General features: G+C 39.6%; 1 pseudogene; it reads left to right on the top strand.

Annotated features, from left to right (window-relative positions):
* The first annotated feature begins 16,249 nt into the window (after nt 1-16,249).
* On the top strand, nt 16,250-16,973 carry LOC103019360 (pyridoxal phosphate phosphatase PHOSPHO2-like; annotated as a pseudogene).
* Nucleotides 16,974-17,542: the final 569 nt, after the last annotated feature.

The following is a 17,542-nucleotide window of genomic DNA, read 5'->3' on the forward strand; positions in this document are numbered from 1 at the left end:
TTTAATGGTGACATTTATGTTTTGTAGAATAACTCTCTTTGCAAAACTGCCAGCTGAAAATATGATCCAAACCCTAAATTTATAGAACACAAAAAGAGATATAGCCACGATTCCCTCATGAGAGATTTTTGGAGCTCTCCTCACCCCTAGTTCTCTAGTTGAAATAATTCAGCAAACAGGACCCCCAAACATGCTATAGAAATGTCCAGTTCTATATACAAATGTTTCCATGAATACATAGAATAGACAGAAATACACACTGGAGGTAACTCCTCATGTACGCATAACAATTTCTGCTTCTCAATTGCTGACAAATGCCTTCAATAAATTCTCTCTATGACCAAAGTCACAAATCATTGTGAAGACAGAAATACATATGTAAAATCCACTGTATTATAGATCCCCGGACACCCAGGAACAGACTACTTCACCCAGTTCAGCTACTAGTGACAACAGTCCCCCAAGCCACACTACGCTATTCTAAAGTGCCAGGATCTGACTCTCTGGAAGGTTGACTATAGACCCCTGCTCACCCACTCCTCCTCTTCTCAATCCTTCCTGTTCTGAGGTCAGTCCCAACATGTAGGACCTGCAAGGAGTTCACATTCAAGACAGATAATCGATGAGCACAATAAAGCAATCATTATTATTATGTAGAGAGCTTTGGCAGGCATTCAGACCTGGAACCCACTGCATGCCCCACACCTCCCATAAAAAGAGTGTGGAATCTTTGATTTCCAGGACACGGTCCCCTTTCTTTCACACTGTAAACAGACAGTAAACAGATATCTTCAACAGCAGGTAGCGTCCAACTCGGGGGACTAACTTCCATGTTTGCAGCAAGAAAGAGATGCCATAGCAGTTGTGGTCTGTAACTTCAGCATTTCGACTATTCTATAAGAGAACAAAGTGCTCACTTGGAAATTTTGTTCTATCTCAACAAAATCATTGCCTAGAAGACAAGCCTTCCAGAATAAATCCAAGCAGAAGCCTTAAAACGAGTGAAATGTTTGTAATCTTTGGGGTGTGCTATTAAAGGACGCAAATTCAAAATATCTCCTCTTTCATCCTAGCCGTTTCACCATTCCAGGAGGATCCTAAAATCAAAGCTAAAAGGACTACTTTTGAACTTCGGCAAAAAGATTGGGGAAATGCTAATGGTATTCCCTCCCTTCCATTCCCAATCATTACACATCCTTCCTTGGTTGTCTAAAATGCTCTCTTTCCTCTATTTTTCTTCCTGATTTGCCCAAATAAAGCTGACCTCTTCCTCCTCACATTTTATCTTTGCCTCTTTTATGATATTAATCTACATTCTGATTTTACAGTATGCTAACACATATATATAGAATCTAAGGAAAAAAAAAAAAAAAGGTCATGAAGAACCTAGGGGCAAGACGGGAATAAAGACACAGACCTACTAGAGAATGGACTTGAGGATATGGGGAGGGGGAAGGGTAAGCTGTGACAAAGTGAGAGAGTGGCATGGACATATATACACTACCAAATGTAAAATAGATAGCTAGTGGGAAGCAGCCGCATAGCACAGGGAGATTAGCTCGGTGCTTTGTGACCACCTAGAGGGGTGGGATAGGGAGGGTGGGAGGGAGGGAGATGCAAGAGGGAAGAGATATGGGAACATATGTATATGTATAATTGATTCACTTTGTTATAAAGCAGAAACTAACACACCAAAAAAATAAAATAAAATAAAATAAAAAAATAAAAGCCCCCCTCCACTCCCGCCACCAGCTGATGTTAGTGTAGGATGGTGAAAGCACACTAGAACCCCAGAGGAGGAACTCTATAGAAAAAAAAAAAAAAAAAAAACTTTGCAGAAATTTCCACCTACTTTAATTTCAGAAAGGGAAGGTAAAAGTGGTGTTTATGCTAAAGAGGAAAAGAGACATTTTACTGGATAAATTCTAGAATGTTCTTTAGAAGGAGCATAAAGACTGGGGCAGTCAACTAGCAAAGAGCTAAGAAAGAGTGTCAAATCAATGGGATATCCAAACGAGGAAAACACTGGAAAGAATGGAACAAGTAGCTGTGCTAGCAACTCCAGTAACATTGGGTAATAAAGCATTTTCCTCAGGATATGGCTGAAATGTCAGTAACAATGTAATGCCCATTATAGACTAATGTTTATTGTTTTTGAAAGCTCCTTCTGAAGTATTATGTTAAATGTGCTAGAAAATGGCAAGGGAATCAAATGGGACGTGGCTCTGACTCTTGGCTTATAGGGACTCAAACCCTAGTAAATGTAAAATTCTCTTTAAAAATATGGTTCTGATATGGTAGGGCCTTCTCAAACCCAGGATTTTTTTACACACACACACACACACACACAAAGGAATAAGACTGTGCACAGTTGCTATTGGTACCATCTACAAGCTTTGTCTTCATCCATGGGAAGATGTGGCACTTAAGGGTCAACAACACAGTGATTATAATATCTCTATCCCTACCCAGCCAGAGCTAAGAGAGGTCTTAGATTCAAGGAGAATCTCTTCACTATCTTTGGCTTGCCGGCCAAAGTCTGCAGAATAACGCAGACTCTGCAGTTCAGCTTTTATATACTTAAAGACACAGAAGACAGACGAGGCTCTGAAGTAAACCTCCAAACACGCTGATTCTTTATTTATGGGTCCTAGGAGATAGGGAACATTAAGTGAACTTGAAACGGCATATTATGATCAGATTTCCAGCTGTTCTGTGTCACTAGGAATGGCAAAGTAAAAAGAACGGCCCTAATATCAATAATAAATGCCTACTGGAGAACTCCAGTAAGCTACAATGATTAAATAACACCAAGGAAGAAAGGCAAAGTCTAGAAGACACTCTCTCTCTTGCTCTGTCTCTCTCTGGCAAAATACCCAGGCTATTGACTCTTCTTTGCTTCACTTCCATGTTTGCCAGCCACCTCCAACTCCATAGAAATGTGTTCAAATGGCACAGTAATTGAGATCTTACAGGAGTTACAAAGATTACTTCAAGTCTTTGAACTCTCTGGGCAAAACGAATAACTTTATAAAGTCGATGAATCTATCCTACATGCCATTTAATATCCAGATGTGGACTCTTGTATTGATTAGAAGACAGCAGGAAATGAAATAAAATTCTATGGTGTCACAGTTATGAATCAGTCTCTCTCCCAGCCCTTTATACATGTCACGTTATTCTTATAGTAACCATACAAGATGGGCCAAGTACAATTGCCCTCATTTTACAAATGAAGAAATTGAGACTCGGAGAGGTTAATGTGCCTGAGGATTAGTAAATATCAGAGCTGCTAAACACTGGAGAAAGTATTCAAACCCAGCTTGGCTTGGCACCAAAACCCTCTCCATCATTCAGGCATTTTCACCAGTAAACAGCAAATGAGAGTGAACTTCCCAGCATCACCCATCCCTCACCACTGTCTAGTAGCTGACATCTGATAGAAGATCAGTATATGTTGGTTGAATGAATGCACAGGTGAATGTAGTGCAGGGACCCTTGATACTGAGAAGTGACCCAGAAAAAACAGGTAAGTTGCAGGAAGAAGACAGCAGCAAGACCACGGAGTGAAAAGCTCTGAGTCTCCCATAAGTGGTTTTGCTTGAATGCCAGCCCACCTGGTTGAGGCGCTGCACCGGTCATCTTGGCAGGTATCCTGCGGTTTGTCTCACCTGCCTTTTTTGTTTTTTGAGGCAGCAGATAATGGTGTGTTTAACTTGACAGTCTGCTACCAATTATTAAGCGCTGGTTGAGAAATGTGGTAGCTACCCAACGAGTATTGTTGTTGGAGAACAAAATTTTAGAACAGATTTGGTTGTGGTCAATGCTTGCAACTTATCTAACAAGGACAGATACTGCAGAAGGAGCCTGGGCTGCATGTTCCAGAGCATTTTAATGCACAAAGCTTAATTTCCACACTGCTCCCAACACAGAGAAGCCTCTGCAACCCTGATATATGTACTCACAGTAGCAATTTGTCCTGCCCCTTCTCTCAGTCTTTGGGATTTTCTCTTACTCTTTCTTTACATCCTCTTGTCCCAATCCTCTCAGCTTAGGTGCTGGAATGTTTTTCCCCTTTCAAGAAGAAAATAGTCAAATATCTTAACAACGGATTTAATGTCTCTTCCCTTTGTCAAGCACCAGCCAGGTGCTGTCTTTGCCCTAGGACCTCTTCCTGTCCAGACAGATGTAATTACCAGAGGCAAAGCCATAGGGAAATGTCCTTCAGGCAGGGAAGTATTTCAATATTGGAAATCTCATTATGGTACATACTGGCTGAATGTCACTCCTGTCTTTTCCAAAACTGGATACAGATTGTCACTATCTATGTGGATCAATTTGGTTCTTCCTTTTCCTTTTTTGCTACTCCTTTGCCAAAACAGAGCTTCGTAAGAGTATATCACTCATCGACTTTCTTTTTTACAGAAGCTGAAGTGCTTTTATATCATACAATCCTTGGACCAAGGAAGGTCCTTGGAATGAACTGATGTTACGGGAACTGGACGCACAAGCCCCGTTGAGGTTGCAGACTTCTGCACAGGATAACCTGGGTGAGTATGTCATGAACCAGTCTCCATTTACCCTTTGTCTACCCCTGCAAAGAATTACCCTGTTTCAGCTTTCTAGAGAAACCGGCAAAAATTTTGATAGAAATAAGCAATGTGGATCCACAGTGATGAGTTTAGAAATAAAATCAGAACTTAGGGAATTTTGTGCCACATCCAGATGCAGACAATATTGTGGGGTTTCCCTGGTGGCGCAGTGGTTAAGAATCCGCCTGCCAACGTAGGGGACACGGGTTTGAGCCCCGGTCCGGGAAGATCCCACATGCCACAGATCAACTAAGCCCATGCGCCACAACTACTGAAGCCCACATGCCTAGAGCCCGTGCTCCGCAACAAGAGAAGCCACCGCAGTGAGAAGCCTGCGCATTGCAACGAAGAGTAGCCCCCCATCGCTGCAACTAGAGAAAGCCCGCACACAGCAATGAAGACCCTACACAGCCATAAATAAATAAATAAAAATTTAAAAATATATTGTGGAGGATTTCAAATCCCAAAATTTTATGAACATGAACATGTTCTATATACCTGAACATGATTCAGGTATATAGAAATGACGATTAAAGATGTTTAGAAGTGAAGCTTTGAGGAATGTGCAGGACGTATAGCCATGTCCCAGGTCTCCATTTCTAATCTCAATCACCAGGAGCAAAGTTCTAAGGCCCCATGACAAAAAGCAAAGAGAAAGAGAAGGAGGAGGCACAAAATTTCATATTAAAAAACTCTAAAACCTTAGCCATCCCCAGCTTCTGATAATGTTGGGACATAAACTTGTAAAAGTGACAAGATTTAAGCAAACTGCAACTAGAGTTTCAAAAGCAGGAAACTGACCTCTACAAAAAAGCAAAATGTGTTAAAATAATGAAACATGCTGGATTTTTTTCATTGATTAAAGTCTACATTTCCAGATCTCAGCTCTGTTTAGTTAACTATGCCCAATGCCGAATCCAGGGAGTATCCAACCCATCTTACTGAACAATTTTATTGAACTATTTTATTATTTAATGTCAGATTTAGGTTTAAAAAGGAGGAAGCAACGTCAACTGGACTGATTATCATCAAGCCAGCTCAGGATGGATGTAGATAATGTTGTCATCTATGAGATATAATTATAGGGTGCCAGGATGAGCCATTCTGGGCAAACACTGATTCACCAGGCCCAGTCCCAAACACCCTTTGGTTTCATAGTATAACAAGTTGTACATTGAAGAGTCATCCTTTGGGGACTTTCTCTCTGTTACTCTCTTTATAAATTATAAATACACCTATTGACTGGTATAGTTCATTAAAAAATATTCTATCCATCTATCCCTTCATCTGAATATAAGAGAGAAACAATGAGAGAGAGAGAGAGAGAGAGATGAAAAAATATGCATCAAACTTTTGTTCTAGAAAACAGGATATGAAGGAGGGTAAAAGGGGGGGAAAGAAAGACTTTCTTTTATCCTTAAAATTTTTATACAGGACTGGCTTTGTTCACACTTTCAACAAATATGCGCTAATTCTGTAATTTCTTTTTAATATATATATATTTTTAATTAATTAATTTATTTTTGATTGTGTTGGGTCTTCGTTTCTGTGCGAGGGCTTTCTCTAGTTGCAGCAAGCGGGGGCCACTCTTCATCGCGGTGCGCGGGCCTCTCACTATCGCGGCCTCTCTTGTTGCGGAGCACAGGCTCCAGACGCGCAGGCTCAGTAGTTGTGGCTCACGGGCCCAGCTGCTCCACGGCATGTGGGATCTTCCCAGACCAGGGCTCGAACCCGTGTCCCCTGCATTGGCAGGCAGATTCTCAACCACTGCGCCACCAGGGAAGCCCTAATTCTGTAATTTTGACAGAAGAAATCCAAAAAGAGAAAATTGTTGCCCATGTTCTTGGAGTGTTAGTGGCTTATCCATTGGCACAAACCTTGCCTTGCCTAATCATCTTAAAAATCAGCATTTTTCACTGCTGATCCCTCAGACGACTCATAAGAGTTGTGAATCAAATTATTATAAACAAAAAGAGCTGAAAGATGACTTAGGGCAAACTCTGAATATTGGAGGAAAAAACAACAAGGTGGTAAGTCACTTGTCTATGACACATGCTCTCATTCATTCAGCAAACACTCTTTAGTGTGTATTTAATAAAAAATCAAAAGTGTGTTGGAGCCACTATTATTAGTTCAACACGTATCTGCCCATACAGGACTTAACATCTCATACAAATTTATTTCATACCAATAATATGGCTGACCCAGTTCTAAATATATACATACTCATATACTCATACTTTTAGACAGAAATCGGTTGTCCTATTTCATAAAGATATTGAGACTCAGAAAAGTGAAGTGGTGATATATTCAAACTCAGATCTTCTGCCTTCCAATCCAAGGATCTTGCCAGTTTTGTACTGGGCATTCCTTTCTTAGGATTTATCCCAGGAGACTAGAGACGATCAGAAGTTAAACTTTTTTTTCTCCTAAATTTCTAGTTCCATATTTTTTCTATTAAATCACAATGATCAGTTTATCAATGTGCCTTGCTTATATCCTCAGTTTTTTTTTTTTTTTTTTTAAGGATTTTCTTATTTATTTATTTATTTATTTATTTATTTATTTTTGGCTGTGTTGGGTCTTCGGTTCGTGCGAGGGCTTTCTCCAGTTGCGGCAAGCGGGGGCCACTCTTCATCGCGGTGCGGGGACCGCTCTTCATCGCGGTGCGCGGGCCTTTCTCTATCGCGGCCCCTCCCGTCGCGGGGCACAGGCTCCAGACGCGCAGGCTCAGCAATTGTGGCTCACGGGCCCAGCTGCTCCGTGGCATGTGGGATCTTCCCAGACCAGGGCTCGAACCCGTGTCCCCTGCATTAGCAGGCAGATTCTCAACCACTGCGCCACCAGGGAAGCCCTATCCTCAGTTTTAATTATTATATTAAATAGCTCAGAATTATCTCCTTGATCAAGAGCAGATATACAGTTGGCAAGCCCTATTACTTGAGTCATCTCCCATGAAAGAAAAAAAAAAAGCTCATTAGAGGGAATTTTTCAATATTCTCTGATGTCTAATTAAAACAAGAGTTAAAAATCATAAAATTGACTAAAGTTTATGTGGAAGAAAATAACTTAAACTTTGGACTGCTGATATTTATCATTCTTGGTGACCTCTCAGGAATAATTCTGGCCAAAAACAGGACTCTAATGAAAAGTGTATCTGGGTTGCTTTTTATGCTTCTTCACAAATCTTTCTAAAGACCTCGAACATTCGCTGGATAGAGGATACCAGGACTTATGATACAGTTTAATACAAAAATATTTTATTAAACCTAGAATAAAAAAATACAGTTTCTGTTTCAGGATTATAACTTCCCTGTAATTATATCTTACAGGGATGTTATGGACTGAACTGTAGCCCTTAAAATTCATATGTTGAAGCCCTAATCCCTAATGCGACTATTTAAAGATAGGGCCTTTAAGGAGGCAATTAAGGTTAAATGAGGTCATAAGGGTGGATCTCTGATACCGTAGGATTAGTGTCCTTATAAGAAGAGACACAAGAAATTTTGCTCTCACTCTGTCTCTGCACGGGCACACAGCAAGATGGATGTTGCCTGCAAGACAAGAGACGAGGCCTCAGAGTGAAACCCTGCCAGCATCCTGATCCTAGACTTTCCAGCCTCCAGGACTATGAGAAAATTAATTTCTGTTGTTTAAACCATGCAGTCTATGATATTTTGTTATGGTAGCCCAAGTAGATTAATACAAGGGAATATGAACGTTCATTCAGATGAACAAATAAACTTGAGCAGAACTATCTTTGGGTAAAGAAACTGAAAGCTGCTGTTCTGGGCATAAAGCTTTGTTTCACCTGATAACCAGTTATGAGAATAATGGTGTAAACTTCGACATAAGTAACATGGCAGGTTTCACTCATTTGCACATTACTTAGTCAGAATATACAATTTATGATAATATCCCAAAGACTAGTTAAATTTCTTAATCTTAAAGTAACATGTTTCATTGACTGTGTACTTGGCCTTCCTTTCTATAATATAAGAGCTTTTACAGAAAAGGAAGAACAGACACTTAGCCCATGGGCAAACATTTTCCCTCATGGCAAATATCAAGGCCTACTTTCCTGCCAGGGCTCAGGGCAACCTCAGAATCCATTTTTACATGGCAGTCTTGGCAGCCCATCCAACTGACTGGAGTTGGCATGCACAATAGAATTTAATTGCTATAGGAAAAACTGGGCTGAATCTAAGATAAATTAGGCTAAAAGCAAGTAAGATCTAAAACCACCAGCTCTCATATTACTATATTTGGGAGATGAGAAATATTAATAATTTATAACATATTGTGTTATCTAATAATTGCTTATGTAATAGTTATCCTTAGAATGGCTATGAGTCAACATTAAAGATTGGCTAATGCAACTTGCACTTTCAATACCCTTCTCCTTTGCCTGACAATTATAAAGGCCTGTTCTTCAGTCTGGACTGCAGTCATGAAGCCTGGAGACATGGCAGCTTCCAATGCCCATGAAGCACCATGCATAGGCATAAATGCCAACAAACTAAGTGTGGTGGAGTAGAGACATGAGAGAAGCCTAGGTCCCCAAGGTCATTATTAAACCCTCCTACCCTGCACTCTTAATACCAAACTACTCATTATGCTTGGCAAATATGCCTTTAGATTTTTCATCTGGAGCTAACTAGCTCTACTGTATTTTGCAGCTGAATACATTCCAGATCAATACAATGGCTTTACGTGTAAGAAAATCACAAAACCTTAAACAAAACAGAGATTCCATGCCATAAATATTTCTTCATGAAAAACTTAAAAATTTTTTAAGTCTACAAAAACTGAGCTATTGTCCCCTGTTGAGGAACTTCTCACTTCCCTCCTTTATCCTGGAAAAAGGCACCAATCCTCTCATACTGATAAAGTGAACAATGATGTCAAGCTAGAGTCTTACAATTCTATTTGCTTTTATAATTCTATCTTCTTTGTCACTTGCTTGCTCACTAATTCTATATGCTTGCTGCTTGCTACAATTCTTTTTTATGTTAAATATTTCCTCTCTTTTCTCAATCCTTGTTGTCTGCCAGCACAGAGGAATTTCATCACATAAGCCATCTGGGTCCAGACTCTGTCCCAATCCCAAGCTATACTTGGCAATATATAACAAGGTCTGGACCAATCAGTGTGCAGAGTGTAGAACTGGTCTGGTTTTGTAAAGTTCCTCTTGGTACCTAACAACAAGAAGTACCCTTATTGGCCAATCTTATTTCCACCAACCTATTAACCACCCAGATTTCTCCCTTAATGTCCTGAAAATAGGTATACTTTAAGGGACTCTTGCATAGGATCATGACAGGCTCTGATGAATGCTTGCAGCTCCTGTTCCCCACTTTCAAATTTAACATAAGAATGCAAAGTACTCTACTGCATTTGAAACTATCCATATTTATTCACGTAGCTGTGGTTTCCATAAACTATAAAATATACAGGTGTACATATTTAGTCTGTTCTAGAGGAAGTGATTTTTTAGGGCAGAATCAGTTGAAGTGGCTATTATCAGATTTTTTTAAATAAAAAATGTTTATGTGCTATTAAAATATAAAGCAAAATTATTTTATGTCACAGTGGTCACCTCAGCTTACAGACCTAGGATTTTCATCACTGATAGGATATACAAAACAATTGAATCACACTCTACTTCTAGCCAATCAGAACCCAGCAATGTTTGTCTATTTGCAGGCTGTACCCACAGAGATGCTGACATATTCCAGCAATCATATTTTTTATCACTAAACTGACATAGTCCAGCAATCACATTTTTTATCACTAAAAATAGTTGATATAGCTCTTGATAAGCAACATAAATCTACTATAAAGGAACAACTAGCAAAATCATTGCTAGCCCAATCCCCCTGAAAAATCTACAATTAGAAAAGAATATTCTGAGAGCAGAACATTGGAATCAGGCTGGGGAAAAAGTCTTGAAGACCATAACTATGAAGACCAGAGCCTCACATTCACTCTTCTATTCCTGTGAAACCCAGCCTCCTTCCCTGAGGTTCACAGGATCCAAGACCTATCTCTTCTCAGTCTCTCCCTGTGTGGGCTGGCCTCTCTCCATCAGCTGCTGGATTAAGAGTCTGCATCAAACTACAGGGCACCCGAAACTATATTACAGGTCTCCCTTTTGATTCCTGTCAAGAAGATGACCACAGAGTTGTATAGTTATTTGGGATGGGGGGGGGGATGGAAAATTCAGTCAATAAAGAGACTATCTGCAAAATATCAAGTGGTGACGTGAATTACTTTCAACCTCAGCACAAGGGCAGGATTCTTGCAGTGCTCCACAGGCACTTTTCATGCAGATAATCTTTCAGTTTGGCTTCAGCCATATCTGTTTCCTAAACACTCATTCTGCATGGGCAATCATATGCATCCTTGCCTTGCTAGACTGTGGGAGTACGGGCCTTTTCCGATGTCTGCGCTCTCCTTGCTCTGTCATCATACAGCTCACCTCCATCCTGCAGAGTTCCTCCAGGCTGCTAGCCGCACATGTCAGGTTCTCCGGAGAGCTCTTTTACCACCAACCACACAGTGGATTCTCTGCGTTCAGCAAACTTCCAACCAGGGATTAAGACGCCCGTGTCCCCTCCTTGCAGACACTCTTGACCTCTACAAGTAGACTCTTTGAGCCCCCCTCACTTGGACCAGTTAAATAAGAGAGAGAAGGAAATTCTAAAGCCTCTTTACCCATAGGAATTTCCTCCATTCTATCTTTCCATAATTTATTTTCCTACCTTAACTGATGGAAAGGGACACTGAGGACAAGAGTCCCAGACCAGTTTTTGCTCTCTTTTTAGTAAGTCCCACATAGATGACTATAGCACATCTCTATTGCTTTCCACTTCAAGATTTCCACTGGAATTCTCAAAGAAAAAGAAATGTTCCACTCAAAAGTTGCTATATATTTAAAGAAGTTAAGAAATATATGCACACTTAAAGGATTTTTATCTAGGTTTTGAATTTTATAACATTAATAATTTGAATATTAAATTAAAATTTGCTTAATAAATAGTTCTTTCTATCTGCAAAATCACCTTCCTGTGATGTTAGAAATAACTCAGCTGGGGAATTCCCTGGTGGCGCAGTGGATAAGAATCCACCTGCCAATGCAGGGGACATGGGTTCGATCCCTGGTCCGGGAAGATCCCACATGCCGCAGAGCAACTAAGCCCGTGCGCCACAACTATTGAGCCTGTGCTCTAGAGCCCTCGAGCCACAACTACTGAAGCCCGCGCTCCACACCAAGAGAAGCCACCGCAATGAGAAGCCCGGTGCACCGCAACAAAGAGTAGCCCCCGCTCACCGCAACTAGAGAAAGCCCACGTGCAACCCACCGCAGCCATAAATATATAAATACATTTAAAACAAAAAAAAAGAAATAACTCAGCTGATCCTTGTCACTACTAAAAATTCCTGCTGCAATGCCCCACCCACCAGATCAACCTGCCTAGATGCTATGAGTCCAGAACCACCATGAGGTTTCTCAGACTCTTAAACGCTGATTTGGATTGCTAACTACCCTCCACCATGCCTGGGCAAGGGGCAAACACAAAGCACTGAAAATTCCTCCCAGCCCATGTGCTACTGCTGCTTCCTCCCCACCAGCCCATCACAAGGTCTCAGCTTGCCCTGCGGTAGAGCCACAACAGTTTACAACAATCAGTTCCTCCAGTATGTGGGAAGCTGTAATACAGCAGATATAAAATATTTCTAAGAGGTCTTTCTCAAGGGAAAGAATCAACTACCCAGATATTTTGATCTTTGTTTTAGGTTCTCAAATCCTTCTTCTTCCCAGAACCTACTCGGTTAAAATATCAATGTTCAAAGGTTTGTTTTACTATCCATTCTCTCTATAGAAGTGGAATAAAGTAGTTTGGCCAGAAATAGGACATTGATCCCCAAATTGTAGGTGATGGAAAGACATAGAAATCATAAAACAATATGTCCTACTTTGTTTCTAAGTCAGAAATAATAATGAATGATTCTAGAAATAATACTTCTTACAGTGTGAGCAGTGAAGACAAGTTATGGAATGCAGAAATCTCAGGGTCTGTGACGTGTGTCAATTGTTAAAAACCATTAAGATGGAAGGTACTTCTTATCATCTAAGATGTAGGGCTGACTAAGTGTGCAAAGCTCATCCCCACCTCAAGAGTTTCTTCCTTTTCCCTTCGTCTAGAGGCTGTCAGTTAGCTGCTACTTCATGTCACAGAGGGCCCAGCCCTGCTTTCAACTTCTCTGACTGCCCATGTCGAAGTCATCCCTCCAACCTCACCCAGTCAATCCTCACCATAATTCCTTGTATTAGATACCTCATAGTGAATACCACAATCTTAAATAATCGTATTTATTTACTCTTCTGTTCATTGTCTGAACTCTGCCCACTGAATGGGGGTCTCTGTAGACTGGGGCTGTATCTAATGTGCAGTGCTATACCACCAGAGTCTGGGACAAACTCTGCATGGTCGACATTCAAAGTATTTGTGGAGTAAAAGATTGAAAAGGTTTGTTTTTCTTTAATGCCTTAATTAGGTATTCACCAGGTACCAAAACTCCTGAATATTTAGAAAGCCCTTATTCCATAGAGCCAGTGGATTAACTGATAACTCCCTCTATTTATGTAACAGAATACCTCTCACTCTCCTAACACAGGATGCAAACACAGCTAAATTCATTTTCTTCCCTAATTAATCCAGCTGCCTCACAGAAGGAAAGTTCAATATCCTACTCCTTGGCTATTGAAAAGAAACAATGAAAAACCACTGCACTTTCAAAAGGATTTGCTACTCAAGTTGTTTTCTTACCTACCTCATTTTACCAATACGTACTATTTATACTTTTTATTCTTTCATTTATAGGCACCTGTATAACCTAATATTTTTAGAAAATTTTTGGAAAATTAAATGTTAATTTCATTAAATCTTTCAAATAATATTTTTGGTACTATGTTTTACGTTTTCAAATATTATAAGTATATTTTCATGTAATTAATTTTCAATTTATTTATTATATAATTAATATTTTCAATTTATTAATTGGTGGATCTTGTTGAATATAACATGAAATTTTTGTAATTCTGGAACACATTCCAAATCGTTTAAAACTATCTCTAATTCTTTGGCTGATTGAAGGTGCTTTTCTCTCCAGCACATTACAGATCACAAGTGTGTTGATAAGAACTGAAAAGAAATGCCTACTTCTAAAACATGGAAAAAAGACAGTTTTCACGTGCACTGCTTCTTAACGACATTCTCTTTTCTTTGCTCCTGCAGGACTCTGCCTTAAGAGGAATGCATTCTTTGACAATAGTTGAAGGGTAGAAAAGGGAAAATCACTAAATGAATATTGTAATTAGTCCCACCATCCCACTCTACCGTATATCTGAAATCAGAAATCCCAAAACAGCCCCAAATTCTTTCTTTCTAACAAGTCTATCAACCTTATCACAAACATAAACCCTGAGGGTTTATGGTGCCTTACTTATTAAAGGAGCCTTCCCCTTAGATGTGAGATTTTTTTAACACCTTGAGGCTGTGGACTTTTGTAAGATTTGAGATGGTGATGGGTGAGGAATATGCCTTTCTTTTATAAAGTGGAAGAAGCACTATTTTGAGCGTAGGTAAATTCTCAGGCAGATACATTTTAGGGAATAAAATCCATACACATCTGGAAAGTAAGGATCTAGAAATTGATATTCTTAAAACTCTTTTTGTCCATGAGTAGCTCTAATCCGGTTTAAAGGCTGGTATATTAAAGCATCCATCACCTGACAGACCCAGAGTGACTCTCCTCCATCTCTCCTTGGGGTACAACTTCCTTTTAAATTCCAAAAACTCAGGAGTCTTATGACATCCCCTTTCCCTGGGCAATGGATCTACTGAGTACCCCTCTCAACAGGGGTTGTTATCAGGGACTGCAGGAGGCCTTATCTCTACCCTTGTGAGGGAAGTTACCCTCTTTACTCAAAGGTGATTTACCTTTCTAAAGGAGGCAGCCCAATTATTATAAGTTGTCTACACTTAATCTCTGGGGCTGAGGGCTGGTGGAGTAAGGTGAGCTATACTTAGTGATTTTAAGTTGAGTTTTCTGGCATATATCTCATAGAAAAAGAGATTAAAAACATAAATTTTCTCTGGTGCGGTATCCTACTCTACCTAACTTTGCTAACATTAGGAAGGATATACTTGAATAAAGCAGTCTTGATAGATAGGAGTAAGCAGTATTGCTTAAACATATTGGTTTGATATGAAAATGATTCCCTTGTGAGAGCATCCTAAGTATCCAGACTTTACTGTGGGGTAGAGAGAAGAGCTCCACTTGGCTGTTTCCATTAGTTAGCTCATTAAATTATGCAAAAGTGAGTCAGCACAGTAAGAATGGTAAGGGCTTTAGAGTTGGAAAGATAAGATTTCCATTTCTGGTCTGGCCCTTGCCAGATATATAATCTAGGACAAACAATCAAGTTTTAGTGTTGCCAACTATAAAATGAATATTAAATTACTAATGTCAAAGGATTTGGGAAGATTAACTGAATTAACATATGTAAAGCAGATAGCACAGCCACAAGCCTGGCATAATAGCCAATTAATAGAATGTTAGCTCCTTTTCTTTATTCATCATTCGCTGCATCCAAAATTATTCAAAAAAGAATCATATATCCCTACTTCTCTCAAAACAGAACCCTCCTACACTGTTGGTGGGAATGTAAATTGGAGCAGTCACTATGGAAAACAGTATGGAGGTTCCTTAAGAAACTAAAAATAGAGCTACTGTATGATCCAGCAATCCCACTCCTGGGCATATATCCAGAAAAGATGAAAACTCTAATTCTAAAAGATACATATACCACAATGTTCATAGCAGCACTTTGCAATACCCAAGACATGGAAACAACCCAAGTGCCCACCAACAGGTGATTGGTTTAAGAAGATATAGTATATATATACATATATATGTATATATATACACAATGGAGTATTACTCAGCCGTAAAAAAGAATGAAATGCTGACATTTGCAGCAATATGGATGGACCTTATTGTACTAAGTAAAGTAAATCAAAGACAAATATTATATGATATCACTTATATGTGAAATCTAAAAAATAATACAAATGAATCTATATACAAAACAGAAACAGGAGAGCCCACGGGAGCGGCGCTGAGGCCAGAACGCCTGTGGATCTCTGGCCTGGGTCAGTGATGAGCCCTGGGGACCCGGCCGGACCCGGCCGGGCCCGGTCTGGTGCTCCCATCAGCATCCAACATGCGCCTCCCGGGGAAGGACACCCGATTAGGTCCCTGCCCCTGGTTTCGGGCTGGACCTGGCAGGTATGTGGGAGAGCAAGGCCTGGGCTTGGCGTGTGTGACCCACAGACCTCCTCACGGGGGGAAGGTTTTCTATCAGATGATCCATCATAATAATGCTGGAGTTAAGAAGTCTCCATTCTTTTGCTTGGAACTAGAAGACTTTTCCCCCTGCACATAGAGTAAGAGTAATGTTGGTTAGAAACTGGCTAGTGTTTAAAACTGAAGATTGTTATGACTGTTTAACCTAAGCTCCATGTTGAAGTAAGATTAGTTGTCTTGTAAATACTAAATTGGGGTAACCCAAATCTGTTTCTGGAACCATGAAAATTTCGTTGGTTTTTGACTTTGACAATACAATCATAGATGATAATAGTGACACCTGGATTGTTCAATGTGCTCCAGAGAAAAAGCTTCCTATTGAACTACAAGATTCTTATGAAAAAGGATTTTGGACAGAATTTATGGGCAGAGTGTTTAAGTATTTGGGAGATGAAGGTGTAAGAGAAGATGAAATGAAAAGGGCACTGATATCAATGCCTTTCACTCCAGGGACGGTGGAACTTTTAAACTTTATAAGAAAGAACAAGGATAAATTTGACTGCATCATTATTTCAGATGCAAATTCAGTCTTCATAGGTTGGGCTTTAGAAGCTACCAATTTTCATGACGTGTTTGATAAAGTCTTTACAAATCCAGCAGTTTTTGATACCGATGGTCATCTCACTGTGGAAAATTATCATGCTCATTCTTGCACTAGGTGCCCCCAAAATCTTTGCAAAAGTGTAGTTTTGGTGGAATTTGTAGGTAAAGTCACAACAAGGAGTGAATTATACACGAATTGTTTATATAGGTGAGGGCAGAGATGATGTCTGTCCAGTAAACTTTTTCAAGAAGAATGATATTGCCATGCCATGGAAAAGATATACTTTACAGAAAACTCTTTATAGGATGTCTCAATATCTTGAGCCTATGGAGTCTTCTGTTGTATCTTGGTCTTCAGGTGTTGAAATAATTTCTCATTTACAATTTCTAATAAAGGAGTAATATGCCAACAATTGAAATGTGTATCAGTTAAGATTAAATACAGCAGCATAAAACTAAAACCCCAAATAACAGTGGCTTTAAAAAAAGAAAAAAAGTTTTCCCTCTCACTTAAAAGAATTTCAGAGTTAAGTATCTCGAAGTTTCTGTGTTGCTCTACCAACCTCAGCACTTGGCTTCCAACTTATGATCCAAGATTGCTGTTCAAGCTCCGTCCCTCATATCAACATTCTGGTCAGCAAGGAGGACAGTGAGAGAGAAGGTTGAACCCTCATTTAAATTTCATTAGCCAATACTTAGTCACAATGCTCCTACCTAACTGCAAGGAAGGATGAAAAATATAGCTTTTATTTCAGATGGTCATAGGCCTGGGAAAAATGGAAAACAGTAGAGTACAAAATTGAGGTAAGTGCAACTAGTGGTCTACCAAAGGTGGTTAATAGGTAGATTATATTTTTAAATTTATTCCCAGAGAAAATAGTCTTATATTTTACTTTCTTTGGCATTTATTTCCGAAGTATGTCTAGCAGTTACAGATCTTCAAAATGAGCCTAATGCTTAGTTCACATAAG

Source organism: Balaenoptera acutorostrata, chromosome 8 (genome assembly GCF_949987535.1).
Source record: "Balaenoptera acutorostrata chromosome 8, mBalAcu1.1, whole genome shotgun sequence".
Lineage (NCBI taxonomy): Eukaryota > Metazoa > Chordata > Mammalia > Artiodactyla > Balaenopteridae > Balaenoptera > Balaenoptera acutorostrata.